This window comes from Heptranchias perlo, chromosome X (assembly GCF_035084215.1).
Source record: "Heptranchias perlo isolate sHepPer1 chromosome X, sHepPer1.hap1, whole genome shotgun sequence".
Classification (NCBI taxonomy): domain Eukaryota; kingdom Metazoa; phylum Chordata; class Chondrichthyes; order Hexanchiformes; family Hexanchidae; genus Heptranchias; species Heptranchias perlo.
In genome coordinates this window covers 28,178,216-28,199,957 of record NC_090370.1, presented here as the reverse complement: position 1 = coordinate 28,199,957, position 21,742 = coordinate 28,178,216, and positions in this window count along the sequence as shown.

Below are 21,742 nucleotides of genomic sequence, written 5' to 3'. Positions count from 1 at the left end.
AAATTAAACAATTCATTTTAAAATAATCACATGAATTATTTGTAAAATAAATGAAACAATTCATTATAAATTAAACTATTGAATTATTTATGTAACTTATTAAATTTTGCATTATTTATAAAAAAAAATAAACTATAGAATTATTTATATAACAAAATAAACTTTGATTTATTTTTATAATAAATTAAACAATTCATTTTAAAATAATCACTTGAATTATTTATGAAATGAATTAAACAATTCATTATAAATTAAACTATTGAATTATTTGTATAATAAATTAAACTATTCAATTAAACAATAAACTCTTGAATTATTTTTAAAATAAATTAAACAATTCATTACAAATTAAAATATTGAATTATTTATAAAATAAATTAAACTTTGAATTATTTTCATAATAAATGAAACAATTCATTTTAAAAGAATCACTTGAATTATTTATGAAATAAATTAAACAATTCATTATTAATTGAAGTATTGAATTATTCAGATGATAAGTTAAACTATTGCATTATTTATATAATAAATTAAACTTTGAATTATTTTTATAATAAATTGAACAATTCATTTTAAAAGAATCACTTGAATTATTTATGTAATAAATTAAACAAATCATTATAAATTAAACTATTGAATTATTGAAACAATAAATTAAACTTTGAATATATTTTTATAATAAATTAAACAAATCATTGAAAAATAATCATTGAATTATTTATATAATAAATTAAACAATTCATTTTAAAAATAATCACTTGAATTATTTATGTAATAAATTAAACAATTCATTATAAATTAAACTATTGAATTATTTATATAATTTATGAAAGTATTGAATTATTTATATAAGAAACTAAACTTTCAATTATTAATATAATAAATTAAACAATTCATTACAAATTAAACCATTGAATTATTTATAAAATAAATTAAACAAATAATTTTAAAATAATCAGTTGAATTATTTATATAATAAATTAAACAATTCATCATCAATTAAACGATTGAATTATTTATATCATAAATTAAACTATTGCATTGTTTATACAATAAATTAAACTTTGAATTATTTTTACAATAAATTAAAAATTTCATTTTAAAATAATCACATGAATTATTTGTAATATAAATGAAACAATTCATTATAAATTAAACTATTGAATTATTTATGTAATTTATTAAATTTTGCATTATTTATACAAAAAATTGAACTATAGAATTAATTATACAACAAAATAAACTTTGATTTATTTTTATAATAAATTAAACAATTCATTTTAAAATAATCACTTGAATTATTTATGTAATAATTTAAACAATTCATTATAAATTAAACTATTGAATTATTTATATAATAAAATAAACTTTTAATTATATTGATAATAAATATACAATTCATTTTAAAATAATCAGTCGAATTATTTGTACAATAAATTAAACAATTCATTATAAATTAAACTATAGAATTATTTATATAATAAAATAAACTTTGAATTATTTTTATAATAAATTAAACAATTCATTGTAAATTAAACTATTGAATTATTTATATAATAAATTAAACTTTGAATATATTTTTATAATAAATTAAACAAATCATTGAAAAATAATCACTGGAATTATTTATATAATAAATTAAACAATTCATTTTAAAAATAATCACGTGAATTATTTATGTAATAAATTAAACAATTCATTATAAATTAAACTATTGAATTATTTATATAATTTATGAAACTATTGAATTATTTACATAATAAACTAAACTTTGAATTATTAATATAATAAATTAAACAATTCATTATAAATTAAACTATTGAATTATTTATGTAATTTATTAAATTTTGCATTATTTATACAAAAAAATTAAACTATAGAATTATTTATATAATAAAATAAACTTTGAATTATTTTTATAACAAATTACACAATTCATTTTAAAATAATTACTTTAATTATTTATAAAATAAATTAAACAATTCATTATCAATTAATCTATTGAATTATTGAGATAATAAATTAAACAATTCATTATAAATTAAACCATTGAATTATTCATATAATTTATTAAACTATTGCATTATTTATATAAAAGATTAAACTTTGAATTATTTATATAATAAATTAAACAATTCATTTTAAAATAATCAGTTGAATTATTCATGTGATAAATTAAACAATTCATTATAAATTAAACCATTGAATTATTTATAAAATAAATTAAACAAATAATTTTAAAATAATCACTCGAATTATTTATATAATAAATTAAACAATTCATCATCAATTAAACGATTGAATTATTTATATCATAAATTAAACTATTGCATTGTTTATACAATAAATTAAACTTTGAATTATTTTTACAATAAATTTAAAAATTCATTTTAAAATAATCACATGAATTATTTGTAATATAAATGAAACAATTCATTATAAATTAAACTATTGAATTATTTATGTAATTTATTAAATTTTGCATTATTTATACAAAAAATTAAACTATAGAATTAATTGTATAACAAAATAAACTTTGATTTATTTTTATAATAAATTAAACAATTCATTTTCAAATAATCACTTGAATTTGAATTATTTATGTAATAAATGAAACAATTCATTATAAATTAAACTATTGAATTATTCATATAATTTATTAAAATGTTGAATTATTTGTATAATAAATTAAACAATTCATTGAAAAATATTCACTAGAATTATTTATATAATAAATTAAACAATTCATTATAAATTAAACTTTGAATTATTTTTTAAAAAATTAATCAATTTATTTTGAAATAATCACATGAATTATGTATGTAATAAATTAAACAATTCATGATAAATTAAACTATTGAATTAATTATATAATTTATGAAACTATTGAATTATTTATATAATAAACTAAAGTTTGAATTATTTATATAATAAATTAAACAATTCATTTTAAAATAAGCAGTTGAATTATTTATGTGATAAATTAAACAATTCATTATAAATTAAACTATTGAATTATTTATATAATAAACTAAAGTTTGAATTATTTTTATAATAAATTAATCAATTTATTTTGTAATAATCACATGAATTGTTTATGTAATAAATTAAACAATTCATTATAAATTAAACTTTTGAATTATTTATGTAATAAACTAAACTTTGAATTATTTATATAATAAATTAAACAATTCATTTTAAAATAATCAGTTGAATTATTTATGTGATAAATTAAACAATTCATTATAAATTGAACCATTGAATTATTTAAAAAATAAATTAAACAATTCATTATCAATTAATCTATTGAATTATTATATAATAAACTACACTTTGAATTATTTTTATAATAAATTAAACAATTCAATTAAACAATAAACTCTTGAATTATTTTATGATAAATTAAACCTTGAATTATTTTTAAAATAAATTAAACAATTCATTTGAAAAATAATCACTTGAATTATTTATATAATAAATTAAACAATTCATGATAAATTAAAATATTGAATTATTTATACAATAAATTAAAATTTGAATTATTTTTATAATAAATTAATCAATTTATTTTAAAATAATCCCTTGAATTATTTATATAATAAATTAAACAATTCATTATAAATTAAACTTTGAATTATTTTTATAATAAATTAAACAATTCATTGTTAATTAAAGTATTGAATTATTCATCTGATAAATTAAACAATTGCATTATTTATATAATGAATTAAACTTTGAATTATTTTTATAATAAATTAAACAATTCATTTTGAAAGAATCATTTTAATTATTTATGACATAAATTGAACAATTCATTTTCAAATAATCACTTGAATTATTTATGTGATAAATTAAACAATTAATTATGAATTAAACTATTGAATTATTTGTACAATAAATTAAACAATTCAATTAAACAATAAACTCTTGAATTATTTATATGATAAATTAAACCTTGCATTATTTTTATAATAAATTAAACAATTCATTTGAAAAATAATCACTTGATTTATTTAGAAAATAAATTAAACAATTCATTATAAATTAAAATATTGAAATATTGATATAATAAATTAAACTTTGAATTATTTTTATAATATATTAAACAAATCATTGAAAAATAATCACTAGAATTATTTATATAATAGATTAAGCAAATCATTTTATAAATAATCTCTTGAATTATTTTTATAATAAATTAACCAATTCATTATAAATTAAACTATTGAATTATTCATGTAATAAATTAAAATTTGAATTATTTTTATAATAAATTAATCAATTTATTTAAAAATAATCCCTTGAATTATTTACATATTAAAGTAAACAATACATTATGAATTAAACTTTGAATTATTTTTATGATAAATTAAACAATTCATTTCGAAATAATCACTTGAATTATTTATAAAATAAATTAAATAATTCATTATAAATTAAACTATTGAATTTTTTATATAATAAATTAAACAATTCATTATAAATTAAAATCTTGAATTATTTACATAATCAACTAAACTTTGAATTATTTTTATAATAAATTGATCAATTTATTTTAAAAGAATCACATGAATTATGTATGTAATTAATTAAACAATTCATAATTAAAGTATTGAATTAATCATATGATAAATTTAACTATTGCATTATTTATATCATAAATTAAACTTTGAATTATTTTTATAATAAATTAAACAATTCATTTTAAAAGATTCACTTGAATTATTTATGCAATAAATTTAACAATTCATTATAAATTAAACCATAGAATTATTTATATAATAAAATAAACTTTGAATTATATTGATAATAAATATACAATTCATTTTAAAATAATCAGTTGAATTATTTGTACAATAAATTAAACAATTCATTATAAATTAAACTATAGAATTATTTATATAATAAAATAAACTTTGAATTATTTTTATAATAAATTAAACAATTCATTTTAAAATAATGACTTTAATTATTTATGAAATAAATTAAACAATTCATTATAAATTAAACTTTGAATTATATTGATAATAAATATGCAATTCATTTTAAAATAATCAGTTGAATTATTTGTATAATAAATTAAAAAATTCAATTAAACAATAAACTCTTGAATTATTTATATAATAAATTAAACCTTGAAATTATTTTCATGATAAATTAAACAATTCATTTGAAAAATAATCACTTGAATTATTTAGAAAATAAATTAAACAATTCATTTTAAAAATAATCTCTTGAAATATTTTTATAATAAATTAACCAATTCATTATAAATTAAACTATTTCTGTAATAAATTAAAATTTGAATCATTTTTATAATAAATTAATCAATTTATTACAAAATAATCACTTGAATTATTTATGTAATAAATTAAACAATTCATTATTAATTAAAGTATTGAATTATTCATATGATAAATTAAACGATTGCATTATTTATATCAAAAAATAAACTTTGAATTATTTATACAATAAATTAAACAATTCATTTCAAAAGAATCACTTGAATTATTTATGTAATAAATTAAACAATTCACTATGAATTAAACCATTGAATTATTTATAAAATAAATTAAACAATTCATTATAAATTAAACTATTTAATTTTTTATATAATAAATTAAACAATTCATTAAAAATTAAACTCTTGAATTATTTACATGATAAACAAAACTTTGAATTATTTTTATGATAAATTAAACAATTCATTTCAAAATAATCACTTGAATTATTTATGTAATAAATTAAACAATTCATTATGAATTAAAGTATTGAATTATTCATATGATAAATTAAACTATTGCATTATTTATATCATAAATTAAACTTTGAACTTTTATGTAATAAATTAAACAATTCATTATAAATTAAACTATTGAATTATTTGTATAATTTATTAAACTATTGAATTATTTATATAATAAACTAAACTTTGAATTATTTATATAATAAATTAAACAATTCATTTTAAAATAATCAGTTGATTTATTTATTTGATAAATTAAACAATTCATTACAAATTGAAGCATTGAATTATTTATAAAATAAATTAAACAATTCATTATCAATTAAACTATTGAATTACTTATATAATAAATTAAGCTTTGAATTATTTATATAGTAAATTAAACTATAGAATTATTTATATCCTAAAATGAACTTTTAATTATATTGATAATAAATATACAATTCATTTTAAAATAATCACTTGAATTATTTGTATAATTAATTAAACAATTCAATTGAACAATAAACTCTTGAATTATTTATATAATAAATTAAACCTTGAATTATTTTTATAATAAATTAAACAATTCTTTTCAAAAATAATCACTTGAATTATTTATATAATAAATTAAACAATTCATTCTAAATTAAACTATTGAATTATTTACATAATAAATTAAACTTTGAATTATTTTTATAATAAATTAAACAATTTATTTTAAAATAATCCCTTGAATTATTTATATAATAATTTGAACAATTGAATGATTTGTATAATAAATTAAACTTTGAATTATTTTTATAAAAATTAAACAATTCATTTTAAAAGAATCATTTGAATTATTTATGTGATAGATTAAACAATTCATTATGAATTAAACCACTGAATTATTTATAAAATCAATTATACAATTCATTATGAATTAAACAATTGAATTATTTGTACAATAAATTAAACCATAGAATTATTTATATCATAAAATAAACTTTGAATTATATTGATAATAAATATACAATTAATTTTAAAATAATCACTTGAATTATTTGTATAATAAATTAAACAATTCATTATAAATTAAAATATTGAATTATTTATATAATAAATTAAACAAATCATTGAAAAATAATCACGAGAATTATTTATATAATAAATTAAACAAATCATTTTTAAAATAATCTCTTGAATTATTTTTATAATAAATTAACCAATTCATTATAAATTAAACTATTGAATTATTTATGTAATAAATTAAAATTTGAATTATTTTATAATAAATTAAGCAATTTATTTTAAAATAATCCCTTGAATTATTTACATAATAAATTAAACAATACATTATAAATTAAACTTTGAATTATTTTTATGATAAATTAAACAATTCATTTCGAAATAATCACTTCAATTATTTATAAAATAAATTAAACAATTCATTATAAATTAAACTATTGAATTTTTTATATAATAAATTAAACAATTCATTATAAATTAAACTCTTGAATTATTTACATAATAAACTAAACTTTGAATTATTTTTAAAATAAATTGATCAATTTATTTTAAAAGAATCACATGAATTATGTATGTAATAAATTAAACAATTCATTATAAATTAAAAATAGAATTATTTTTATAATAAATTAAACAATTCATTTCAAAATAATCATTTGAATTATTTATGTAATAAATTAAACAATTCATTTGAAAAATAATCACTTGAATTATTTAGAAAATAAATTAAACAATTCATTTTAAAAATAATCTCTTGAAATATTTTTATAATAAATTAACCAATTCATTATAAATTAAACTATTTATGTAATAAATTAAAATTTGAATCATTTTTATAATAAATTAATCAATTTATTACAAAATAATCACTTGAATTATTTATGTAATAAATTAAACAATTCATTATTAATTAAAGTATTGAATTATTCATATGATAAATTAAACGATTGCATTATTTATATAAAAAAATAAACTTTGAATTATTTATACAATAAATTAAACAATTCATTTCAAAAGAATCACTTGAATTATATATGTAATAAATTAAACAATTCATTATAAATTAAACTATTTAATTTTTTATATAATAAATTAAACAATTCATTAAAAATTAAACTCTTGAATTATTTACATGATAAACAAAACTTTGAATTATTTTTATGATAAATTAAACAATTTATTACAAAATAATCACTTGAATTATTTATGTAATAAATTAAACAATTCATTATTAATTAAAGTATTGAATTATTCATATGATAAATTAAACGATTGCATTATTTATGTAATTAAATAAACAATTCATTATTAATTAAAGTATTGAATTATTCATATGATAAATTAAACTATTGCATTATTTATATTAAAAATTAAACTTTGAATTATTTATACAATAAATTAAACAATTTATTTTCAAATAATCACTTGGGGCTCGATTTTAGGGTCGGGTTACCTGCGGGTTTCCAGCGGGGGGGCCCCGAAAATCCAGGCGTGTTGCAGCAAGCAGCCTGTGGCAGGTGCCAAGGTGCGCTCCACGGGGGAGCGCCCTCACCCACGCAGGAGGCCACCGCGTCACATCGGGCAACCCCTGCCCCCCACCACCCCCCGGCCAAGCCAGAGGACAGACCGACACGAAACCGCAGCCCCAGTCCGAGGACCCACACACCTACCCTGCACAACCCCTCAGACCAACACCTGCCAGTTGGGTGGTGTGTGGACACCCTCGGAGGACGAAGAGCATGACCACCACCAGCAGCCTCGCAGTCCACGCCGTCCGCCGCAGAGACGTGGATCTGGGGGGACACGGTGTGGTTGCACGCCCACCTGCACAGCAGGAGGGAGGGCTGCCGCAGAGAGAGACGCGTCGCAGAGGGCACTACCCTCGCCACAGGGACCACAGACCGAGGCGCAGCTCCCCGGACCTCTCCGAGCAGCAGTGCACAGGGAGGCGCAGATTCGCTCGACATGTAGTCATGGAGATCTGCAGCCTCTTTCATGCCGAGCTGCTCCTGGCTGGCCCCAGCACCAACTGCTTACCTGTCGCTGGCAAAGTCACCACTGTCCTCCACACCTTCTCCTCCGCATCCTTCCATGGTGCAGCCGGCAACACCGCCGATGTCTCTCAGTTGTCTGCGCGGACGAGCCCTGCATATACACCTGCACCTACTCTGCAGTAACATGATGGGTGGCATCAGTGGTGGGTCCTCATAGTGATACCCAGGAGCGGGCATTATTGGACACAATGGACAGGATTCGCGGAGACATGGCAGTGGTGGTGTCAATATAATGTGTGCTGTTTGTGGCTCTGAAATTCAATATGGGTAACACCCATGACAAACCCTCAGACACCCTTGTGCACCCCCTTCATGCTGACGAGACGTTTGCCTTACCCTGCCTACTGCACATATGTGATGCATGCCCTGTGGCTGCAGCACAGGTGGTGGCAGGTTGAGTGAGGCTGGCCGTGAGGGAGATGCACGAGAGGGTGAGTATGGGATGGAGCCATGAGATTGTATGAGGATTGGGTCGCGTGTTAGTGGCAGGATGAGTACTGGCGAGGTGAGTAGGTGGAGGTAAGATGAGGATGGGGTGTGAGTGGGCATGAAGGGTGATGTGACAGAATAGTGTTGGCGGTGCCGAAGGAGATTTGGGGTGGGGGCAGTGTTGTGGCAGACGGAGTGTAGGGGAAAGACTTCGTGTTCTCACTGTGGCTGACCTACTGCGGTCATTGCAGCGCCTCCTGCACTGTATGCAGGTGGGCGATATGTTGGTGGCGCAGGTGACCCCCTCTGCCACCTCGAGCCAGGCCTTCTTGGTGGCAGAGGCAGGCCGCTTCCTTCCGCCCGCCGGGGGGAAGATATGTGTCCTCCCCCTCCTCCTCACCCCATCTGATGATACCTGGGGTGAGGCATCATTAAACTGGGAGCAGCCTTCCCCCTGGGCTGCTCCATGCTGCAATTTGTCCCATTGGTTGCAGCATCTGTCAGTGGAGGACTGCCCCTTTAACTAGAGAGCCTCCAGCTGACAGATCGTACTGCGCATGCGCAGCCCGACCGACGCGCAGGCCAGCGCCGTGGACCCCGGAGGAGCAGGTAATTGGATCCTATTAGTGGATTGCCTGCTACGATCGCGTGGGCAACCCACTAATTTCGCCGTTCGCGTTTTCGACGCTCCCGGAGGACCACTCGCTGGGAACCCGCAGGCCTGCTAAATTCGAGCCCTTGAATTATTTATAGAATAAATTAAGCAATTCATTAAAAATTAAACTATTGAATTATTTATACAATAAATTAAACCATAGAATTATTTATATAATAAAATAAACTTTGAATTATTGATATAATGAATTAAACAATTCATTATCAATTAAACTCTTGAATTATTTATATGATAAACTAAACTTTGAATTATTTTTAAAATAAATTAATCAATTTATTTCAAAACAATCACATGAATTATGTAGAAAATAAATTAAACAATTAATTATAAATTAAACTTTGATTTATTTTTACAATAAATTAAACAATTCAGTTTAAAATAATCACTTGAATTATTTATGTAATAAATTTAAAAATTCATTATAAATTAAGCCATTGAATTATTCATATAATTTATTAAACTATTGCATTATTTATATAAAAAAATAAACTTTGAATTATTTATCTCATAAATTAAACAATTCATTTTAAAATAATCAGTTGAATTATTTATGTGATAAATTAAACAATTCATAAAAATTAAACCATTGAATTATTTATAAAATAAATTAAACAATTCATTATAAATTAATCTATTGAATTATTTCCATAATAATCTAAACTTTGAATTATTTTTACAATAAATTAATCAATTTATTTGAAATAATCACTTGAATTATTTATGTAATAAAATAAACAATTCATTATTAATTAAAGTATTGAATTATTCATATGATAAATTAAACTATTGCATTCTTTATATTAAAAATTAAAATTTGAATTATTAATACAATAAATTAAACAATTTATTTTCAAATAATCACTTGAATTATTTATATAATAAATTAAGCAATTCATTAAAAATTAAACTATTGAATTATTTATACAATAAATTAAACCATAGAATTATTTATATAATAAAATAAACTTTGAAATATATTGATAATAAATATACAATTCATTTTAAAATAATCACTTGAATTATTTGTATAATAAATTAAACAATTCAATTAAACAATAAACTCTTGAATTATTTATATAATAAATTAAACCTTGAATTATTTTTATAATAAATTAAACAATTCATTTGAAAAATAATCACTTGAATTATTTATATAATAAATTAAACAATTCATTTTAAAAATAATCTCCAGAAATATTTTTATAATAAATTAACCAATTCATTATAAATTAAACGATTGAATTATTTATGTAGAAAATTAAAATTTGAATTATTTTTATAATAAATTAATCAATTTATTTTAAAATAATCCCTTGAATTATTTTTATAATAAATTAAACAATTCATTTTAAAATAATCTCTTGAATTATTTATGTTATAAATTAAACAATTCATTATTAAATAAAGTATTGAATTATTCATATGATAAATTAAACTATTGCATTATTTATATAATAAATTAAACTTTGAATTATTTTTATAATAAATTAAACAAAAGATTTGAAAATAATCACTAGAATTATTTATGTAATAAATTAAACAATTCATTTAAAAAATATTCTCTTGAATTATTTATACAATAAATTAAGCCTTGAATTATTTTTATAATAAATTAAACAATTCATAGAAAAATAATCACTTGAATTATTTATATAATAAATTAAACAATTCATTATAAATTAAACTATTGAATGATTCATAAAATTTATTAAACTCTTGGATTATTTATATAAAAAAATAAACTTTGAATTATTTATCTCATAAATTAAACAATTCATTTTAAAATAATCAGTTGAATTATTTATGTGATAAATTAAACAATTCATAAAAATTAAACCATTGAATTATTTATAAAATAAATTAAACAATTCATTATAAATTAATCTATTGAATTATTTCCATAATAATCTAAACTTTGAATTATTTTTACAATAAATTAATCAATTTATTTGAAATAATCACTTGAATTATTTATGTAATAAAATAAACAATTCATTATTAATTAAAGTATTGAATTATTTATGTGATAAATTAAACAATTCATAAAAATTAAACCATTGAATTATTTATAAAATAAATTAAACAATTCATTATAAATTAATCTATTGAATTATTTCCATAATAATCTAAACTTTGAATTATTTTTACAATAAATTAATCAATTTATTTGAAATAATCACTTGAATTATTTATGTAATAAAATAAACAATTCATTATTAATTAAAGTATTGAATTATTCATATGATAAATTAAACTATTGCATTCTTTATATTAAAAATTAAAATTTGAATTATTAATACAATAAATTAAACAATTTATTTTCAAATAATCACTTGAATTATTTATATAATAAATTAAGCAATTCATTAAAAATTAAACTATTGAATTATTTATACAATAAATTAAACCATAGAATTATTTATATAATAAAATAAACTTTGAAATATATTGATAATAAATATACAATTCATTTTAAAATAATCACTTGAATTATTTGTATAATAAATTAAACAATTCAATTAAACAATAAACTCTTGAATTATTTATATAATAAATTAAACCTTGAATTATTTTTATAATAAATTAAACAATTCATTTGAAAAATAATCACTTGAATTATTTATATAATAAATTAAACAATTCATTTTAAAAATAATCTCCAGAAATATTTTTATAATAAATTAACCAATTCATTATAAATTAAACGATTGAATTATTTATGTAGAAAATTAAAATTTGAATTATTTTTATAATAAATTAATCAATTTATTTTAAAATAATCCCTTGAATTATTTTTATAATAAATTAAACAATTCATTTTAAAATAATCTCTTGAATTATTTATGTTATAAATTAAACAATTCATTATTAAATAAAGTATTGAATTATTCATATGATAAATTAAACTATTGCATTATTTATATAATAAATTAAACTTTGAATTATTTTTATAATAAATTAAACAAAAGATTTGAAAATAATCACTAGAATTATTTATGTAATAAATTAAACAATTCATTTAAAAAATATTCTCTTGAATTATTTATACAATAAATTAAGCCTTGAATTATTTGTATAATAAATTAAACAATTCTATTAAACAATAAACTCTTGAATTATTTATACAATAAATTAAACCTTGAATATTTTTATTATAAATTAAAGAATTCATTTGAAAAATAATCACTTGAATTATTTATATAATAAATTAAACAATTCATTATAAATTAAACTATTGAATTATTCATATAATAAATTAAACTTTGAATTATTTTTATAATAAATTAAACAATTCATTTAAAAATAATCACATGTATTATTCATATAATAAATTAAACAATTTGTTATAAATTAAACTATTGAATTATGTATATAATAAATTAAACAATTCATGATGGATTAAACTTTGAATTATTTATATAATAAATTCAACAATTCATTCTAAATTAAACTATTGAATTACTTATGTAATAAAATAAACTTTTAATTATATTGATAATAAATATACAATTCATTTTAAAATAATCTCTAGAAATATTTTTATAATAAATTAACCAATTCATTCTAAATTAAACGATTGAATTATTTATATAAAAATTAAACAATTCATTATAAAATAAACTATTGAATTATTTATGTCATAAATTACACCTTGAATTATTTATATTATAAATTAAGCAATTCATTAAAAATTAAACTGTTGAATTATTTATACAATAAATTAAACCATAGAATTTTTTATATAATAAAATAAACTTTGAAATATATTGATAATAAATATACAATTCATTTTAAAATAATCACTTTAATTATTTGTATAATAAATTAAACAATTCAATTAAACATTAAACTATTGAATTGTTCATATGATAAATTAAACTTTGAATTATTTATATAATAAATTAAACAATTCATTTGAAAAATAATCTCTAGAAATATTTTTATAATAAATGAACCAATTCATTCTAAATTAAACGATTGAATTATTTATGTAATAAATTAAAATTTGAATTATTTTTATAATAAATTAATCAATTTATTTCAAAATAATCCCTTGAATTATTTATATAATAAATTAAACAATTCATTATAAATTAAACTTTTAATTATTTTTATAATAAATTAAACAATTCATTTTAAAATAATCACTTGAATTATTTATACAATAAATTAAACCTTGAATTATTTTTACAATAAATTAAACAATTCATTGAAAAATAATCACTTGAATTATTTTTATAATAAATTAAACAATTCATTATAAATTAAACTATTGAATGATTCATATAATTTATTAAACGATTGCATTATTTATATAAAAAATTAAACATTGAATTATTCATGTAATGAATTAAACAATTCATTTTAAAATAATCACTTGAATTGTTTATGTGATAAATTAAACAATTCATTATAAATTAAACTATTGAATTATTCATACAATAAATTAAACTTTGAATTATTTTTATAATAAATTAAACAAATCATTTTAAAATAATCACTTGAATTATTTATATAATAAATTAAACAATTCATTTAGAAAATAATCTCTTGAATTATTCTTATAATAAATTAAACAATTCATTATCAATTAAACTATTGAATTATTTATATAATAAAATAAACTTTGAATTATTTTTATAATAAATTAAACAATTCATTTTAAAATAATTACTTTAATTATTTATAAAATAAATTAAACAATTCATTATCAATTAATCTATTGAATTATTGATATAATAAATTAAACAATTCATTATCAATTAAAGTATTGAATTATTCATATAATAAATTAAACGATTGCATTATTTATTTCATAAATTAAACTTTGAATTATGTTTATAATAAATTAAACAATTCATTTTAAAAGAATCACTTCAATTATTTATGTAATAAATTAAACAATTCATTATAAATTAAACCATTGAATTATTCATATAATTTATTAAACTATTGCATTATTTATATAAAAAATTAAACTTTGAATTATTTATATATAAAATTAAACAATTAATTTAAAAATAATCAGTTGAATTATTCATGTGATAAATTAAACAATTCATTATAAATTAAACCATTGAATTATTTATAAAATAAATTAAACAATTCATTATAAATTAAACCATTGAATTATTTATAAAATAAATTAAACAATTCATTATAAATTAAACTTTGAATTATATTGATAATAAATATGCAATTCATTTTAAAATAATCAGTTGAATTATTTATACAATAAATTAAACCTTGAATTATTTTTACAATAAATTAAACAATTCATTGAAAAATAATCACTTGAATTATTTTTATAATAAATTAAACAATTCATTATAAATTAAACTATTGAATGATTCATATAATTTATTAAACGATTGCATTATTTATATAAAAAATTAAACATTGAATTATTCATGTAATGAATTAAACAATTCATTTTAAAATAATCACTTGAATTGTTTATGTGATAAATTAAACAATTCATTATAAATTAAACTATTGAATTATTCATACAATAAATTAAACTTTGAATTATTTTTATAATAAATTAAACAAATCATTTTAAAATAATCACTTGAATTATTTATATAATAAATTAAACAATTCATTTAGAAAATAATCTCTTGAATTATTCTTATAATAAATTGAACAATTCATTTTAAAATAATTACTTTAATTATTTATAAAATAAATTAAACAATTCATTATCAATTAATCTATTGAATTATTGATATAATAAATTAAACAATTCATTATCAATTAAAGTATTGAATTATTCATATAATAAATTAAACGATTGCATTATTTATTTCATAAATTAAACTTTGAATTATGTTTATAATAAATTAAACAATTCATTTTAAAAGAATCACTTCAATTATTTATGTAATAAATTAAACAATTCATTATAAATTAAACTATTGAATTATTCATATAATTTATTAAACTATTGCATTATTTATATAAAAAATTAAACTTTGAATTATTTATATAAAAAATTAAACAATTCATTTAAAAATAATCAGTTGAATTATTCATGTGATAAATTAAACAATTCATTATAAATTAAACCATTGAATTATTTATAAAAAAAATTAAACAATTCATTATAAATTAAACCATTGAATTATTTATAAAATAAATTAAACAATTCATTATAAATTAAACTTTGAATTATATTGATAATAAATATGCAATTCATTTTAAAATAATCAGTTGAATTATTTGTATAATATATTAAACAATTCAATTAAACAATAAACTCTTGAATTATTTATACAAAAAATTAAACCTTGAATTATTTTTATAATAAATTAAACAATTCATTTGAAAAATAATCACTTGAATTATTTATATAATAAATTAAACAATTCATTATAAATTAAACTATTGAATTATTCATACAATAAATTAAACTTTGAATTATTTTTATAATAAATTAAACAAATCATTGAAAAATAATCCCTTGAATTATTTATATAATAAATTAAACAATTCATTTAGAAAATAATCTCTTGAATTATTCTTATAATAAATTAATCAATTCATTATCAATTAAACTATTGAATTATTTGTATAATAAAATAAACTTTGAATTATTTTTACAATAAATTAAACAATTCATTTTAAAATAATTACTTTAATTATTTATAAAATAAATTAAACAATTCATTGTCAATTAATCTATTGAATTATTGATATAATAAATTAAACAATTCATTATCAATTAAACTCTTGAATTATTTATATAATAAACTAAGCTTTGAATTATTTTTAAAATAAATTAATCAATTTATTTCAAAACAATCATATGAATTATGTGGAAAATAAATTAAACAATTCATTATTAATTAATGTATTGAATTATTCATATAATAAATTAAACGATTGCATTATTTATTTCATAAATTAAACTTTGAATTATGTTTATAATAAATTACACAATTCATTTTAAAAGAATCACTTCAATTATTTATGTAATAAATTAAACAATTCATTATAAATTAAACCATTGAATTATTCATATAATTTATTAAACTCTTGCATTATTTATATAAAAAATTAGCTTTGAATTATTTATATAATAAATTAAACAATTCATTATAAATTAAACCATTGAATTATTTATAAAATAAATTAAACAATTCATTATAAATTAAACTTTGAATTATTTTTATAATAAATTAAACAATTCATTTTGATATAATCACTTGAATTATTTTTATAGTAAATTAAACAATTCATTATCAATTAAATTAATGAATTATTTATAAAATAAATTAAACTTTGAATTATTTTTGTAATAAATTAATCAATTTATTTTAAAATAATCACTTGAATTATTTATAAAATAATTTAAACAATTCGTTGTAAATTAAGATATTGAATTATTTATACAATAAATTAAACAATTCAATTTAAAATAATCAGTTGAATTATTTATGTGATAAATTAAACAATTCATTATTAATTAAAGCATTGAATTATTCATATGATAAATTAAACCATTGCATTATTTTTTTAAAAATTAAACTTTGAATTATTTATACAATGAATTAAACAATTTATTTTAATATAATCACTTGAATTATTTATACAATAAATTAAACCATAGAATTATTTATATAATAAAATAAACTTTGAAATATATTGATAATAAATATACATTTCATTTTAAAATAATCACTTGAATTATTTGTATAATAAATTAAACAATTCAATTAAACAATAAACTCTTGAATTATTTATATAATAAATTAAACCTTGAATATTTTTATAATAAATTAAACAGTTCATTTGAAAAATAATCACTTGAATTATTTATATAATAAATTAAACAATTCATTATAAATTAAACTATTGAATTATTCATATAATAAATTAAACTTTGAATTATTTTTATAATAAATTAAACAAATCATTGAAAAATAATCACTCGAATTATTTGTGTAATAAATTAAACAATTCATTTTAAAAATAATCTCTAGAAATATTTTGATAATAAATTAACCAATTCATTATAAATTAAACGATTGAATTATTTATGTCACAAATTAAAATTTGAATTATTTTTATAATAAATTAATCAATTTATTTCAAAATAATCCCTTGAATTATTAATATAATAAATTAAACAATTCATTATAAATTGAACTTTTAATTAATTTTATAATAAATTAAACAATTCATTTTGAAATAATCACTTGAATTATTTATGTAATAAATTAAACAATTCATTATCAATTAAACTATTGAATTACTTATGTAATAAATGAAACTATGAATTATTTATATAATAAATTAAACTATAGAATTATTTATATAATATAATAAACTTTTAATTCTATTGATAATAAATATGCAATTCATTTTAAATAATCAGTTGAATTATTTGTATAATATATTGAACAATTCAATTAAACAATAAACTCTTGAATTATTTCTACAAAAAATTAAACCTTGAATTATTTTTATAATAAATTATACAGTTCATTTTAGAAATAATCTCTTGAATTATTTTTGTAATAAATTAACCAATTCATTATAAATTAAACTATTGAATTATTTATGTAATAAATTAAAATTTGAATTATTTTTATAATAAATTATTCAATTTATTTTAAAATAATCTCTTGAATTATTTATATAATAAATTAAACAATTTAATTATTTGTATAATAAATTAAACTTTGAATTATTTTTATAATAAATTAAACAAATCATTTAAAAATAATCACTTGAATTATTTATATAATAAATTAAACAATTCATTTAGAAAATAATCTTTTGAATTATTCTTACAATAAATTAAACAATTCATTATCAATTAAACTATTGAATTATTTATATGATAAATTAAACTTTGAATTATTTTTATAATCAATTAATCAATTTATTTTAAAATAATCCCTTGAATTATTTATATAATAAATTAAACAATTCTTTATAAATTAAACTTTGAATTATTTTTATAATAAATTAAACAATTCATTTTAAAATAATCACTTGAATTATTTATGTAATAAATTAAACAATTCATTATTGAATAAAGTATTGAATTATTCATATGATAAATTAAACTATTGCATTATTTATACAATAAATTAAACTTTGAATTATTTTTATAATAAATTAAACAAATCATTTGAAAATAATCACTCGAATTATTTATGTAATAAATTAAACAATTCATTCAAAAAATATTCTCTTGAATTATTTATACAATAAATTAAACCTTGAATTATATTTATAATAAATTAAACAATTCATTTTGATATAATCACTTGAATTATTTTTATAGTAAATTAAACAATTCATTATCAATTAAATTATTGAATTATTTATATGATAAATTAAACTTTGAATTATTTTTGTAATAAATTAATCAATTTATTTTAAAATAATCACTTGAATTATTTATAAAATAATTTAAACAATTCATTGTAAATTAAGATATTGAATTATTTATATAATAAATTAAACAATTGCATTATTTATATCATAAATTAAACTATTGAATTATTTTTATAATAAATTAAACAATTCATTTTAAAATAATCACTTGAATTATTTATATAATAAATTAAACAATTCATTACAAGTTAAATTATTGAATTATTTATATAATAATTTAAACATTGTAATTATTTTTTATAATAAATAAAACAATTCATTTTAAAATAATTGCATGACTTATTTATAAAACAAATTTAAAAATTCATTATAAATTAAAATATTGAATTATTTACAGAATAAATTAAACAATTCATTATAAATTAAACGACTGAATTATTTATATAATAAAATAATCAATTTATTTTGAAATAATCTCTTGAATTATTTATAAAATAAATTAAACAATTCATTATGAATTAAATTTTGAATTATTTATGTAATAAATTAAACAATTCATTATAAATTAAACTATTGAATAATTTATACAACAAATTATACGTTGAATTATTTTTATAATAAATTAAACAATTTATTTTAAAATAATCACTTGAATTATTTCTATAACAAATTAAATAATTGCATTAGTGATCTAATAAATTAAACTTTGAATTATTTTTAGAATAAATTAATCAATTCATTTTAAAATAATCAGTTGAATTATTTATAAAATAAATTTTAAAATTCATTATAAATTAAAATATTGAATTATTTATATAATCCATTAAATTATTGAATTATTTATATAATTAATTATATTTGAATTATTTTTATAATAAATTAAACAATTCATTATAAATTAAACTATTGAATTATTTATATAATAAATTGAATTGTTGTATTATTTATACAATTAATTATACTTTGAATTATTTTTATCATAAATTAAACAATTCATTTTAAAATAATCACTTGAATTATTTGTAAAATAAATTCAAAAATTCATTATAAATTAAAATATTGAATTATTTATATAATAAATTAAACGATTGATTTATTTATATAATAAATTGAACTTTGAATTATTTTTATGATAAATTAAACAATTCATTTTAAAATAATCACTTGAATTATTTATATAATAAATTGCACAATTCATAAAAATTAAACTATTGGATTATTTATAAAATAAATTATACGTTGAATTATTTTCATAATAAATTAAACAATTTATTTTAAAATAATCACTTGAATTATTTATATAATAAATTAAACAATTCATTATAAATTAAACTATTCAATTATTTATATAATAAATTAAACAATTGCATTATTTATCTTATAAATTAAACTTGAATTATTTTTATAATAAATTAAACAATTCATTTTAAAATAATGACTTGAATTGTTCATGTAATGCATTGAACTTTGAATTATTTTTAGAATAAATTAATCAATTGATTTTAAAATAATCACTTGAATTATTTATATAATAAATTAAACAATTCATTATAAATTAAACTAATGAAGTATTTATGTTATAAATTGAACTATTCATTATAAATTAAACGATTGAATTATTCATATAATAAATAAAACTTTGAATGATGTTTATTACAAAATAACAATTCCTTTCAATGCATTCAGTTGAATTATTTATATAATAAATAAAACAATTCATTATAAATTAAACTATTAAATTATTCATACAATAAATTAAACTATTGCACCAATTATATAATAAATTAAACTTTGAATTATTTTTATAATGAATTAAACAATTCATTTTGAAATAATCACGAATTATTTTTATAATAAATTAAGCAATACATTAGAAATTGAATTATTGAATTATTCATATAATCCATTAAACTATTCAATTATTTATATAATTAATTATATTTGAATTATTTTAATAATAAATTAAACAATTCATTATAAATTAAAACATTGAATTATTTATATAATAAATTGAACAATTCATTATAAATTAAAATATTGAATTATTTTTATAATAAATTGAAGAATTCATTATAAATTAAACTATTGAATTATTTATATAATAATTTAAACTTTTGCACCATTTATCTAATAAATTAAACTTTGAATTATTTTTATAATAAATTAAACAATTTATTTTACAATAAACACATGAATTATTTATAAAATAAATAAAACAATTCATTATAAATTAAGCTACTGAATTATTTATACAATAAATTGAACTATTGATTTATATATTAAATTAAACTTTGAATTATATTTGTAATAAATTAAACAAATCATTTAAAAATAATCATTTGAATTATTTTTAAAATAAATTAAACAATTCATTATAATTTAAACTATTGAATTATTTATATAATAAATTAAGCTGTTGCACCATTTATATAATAAATTAAACAATTCATTTTAAAATAAACACATGAATTAATTTTGAAAATAAATAAAACAATT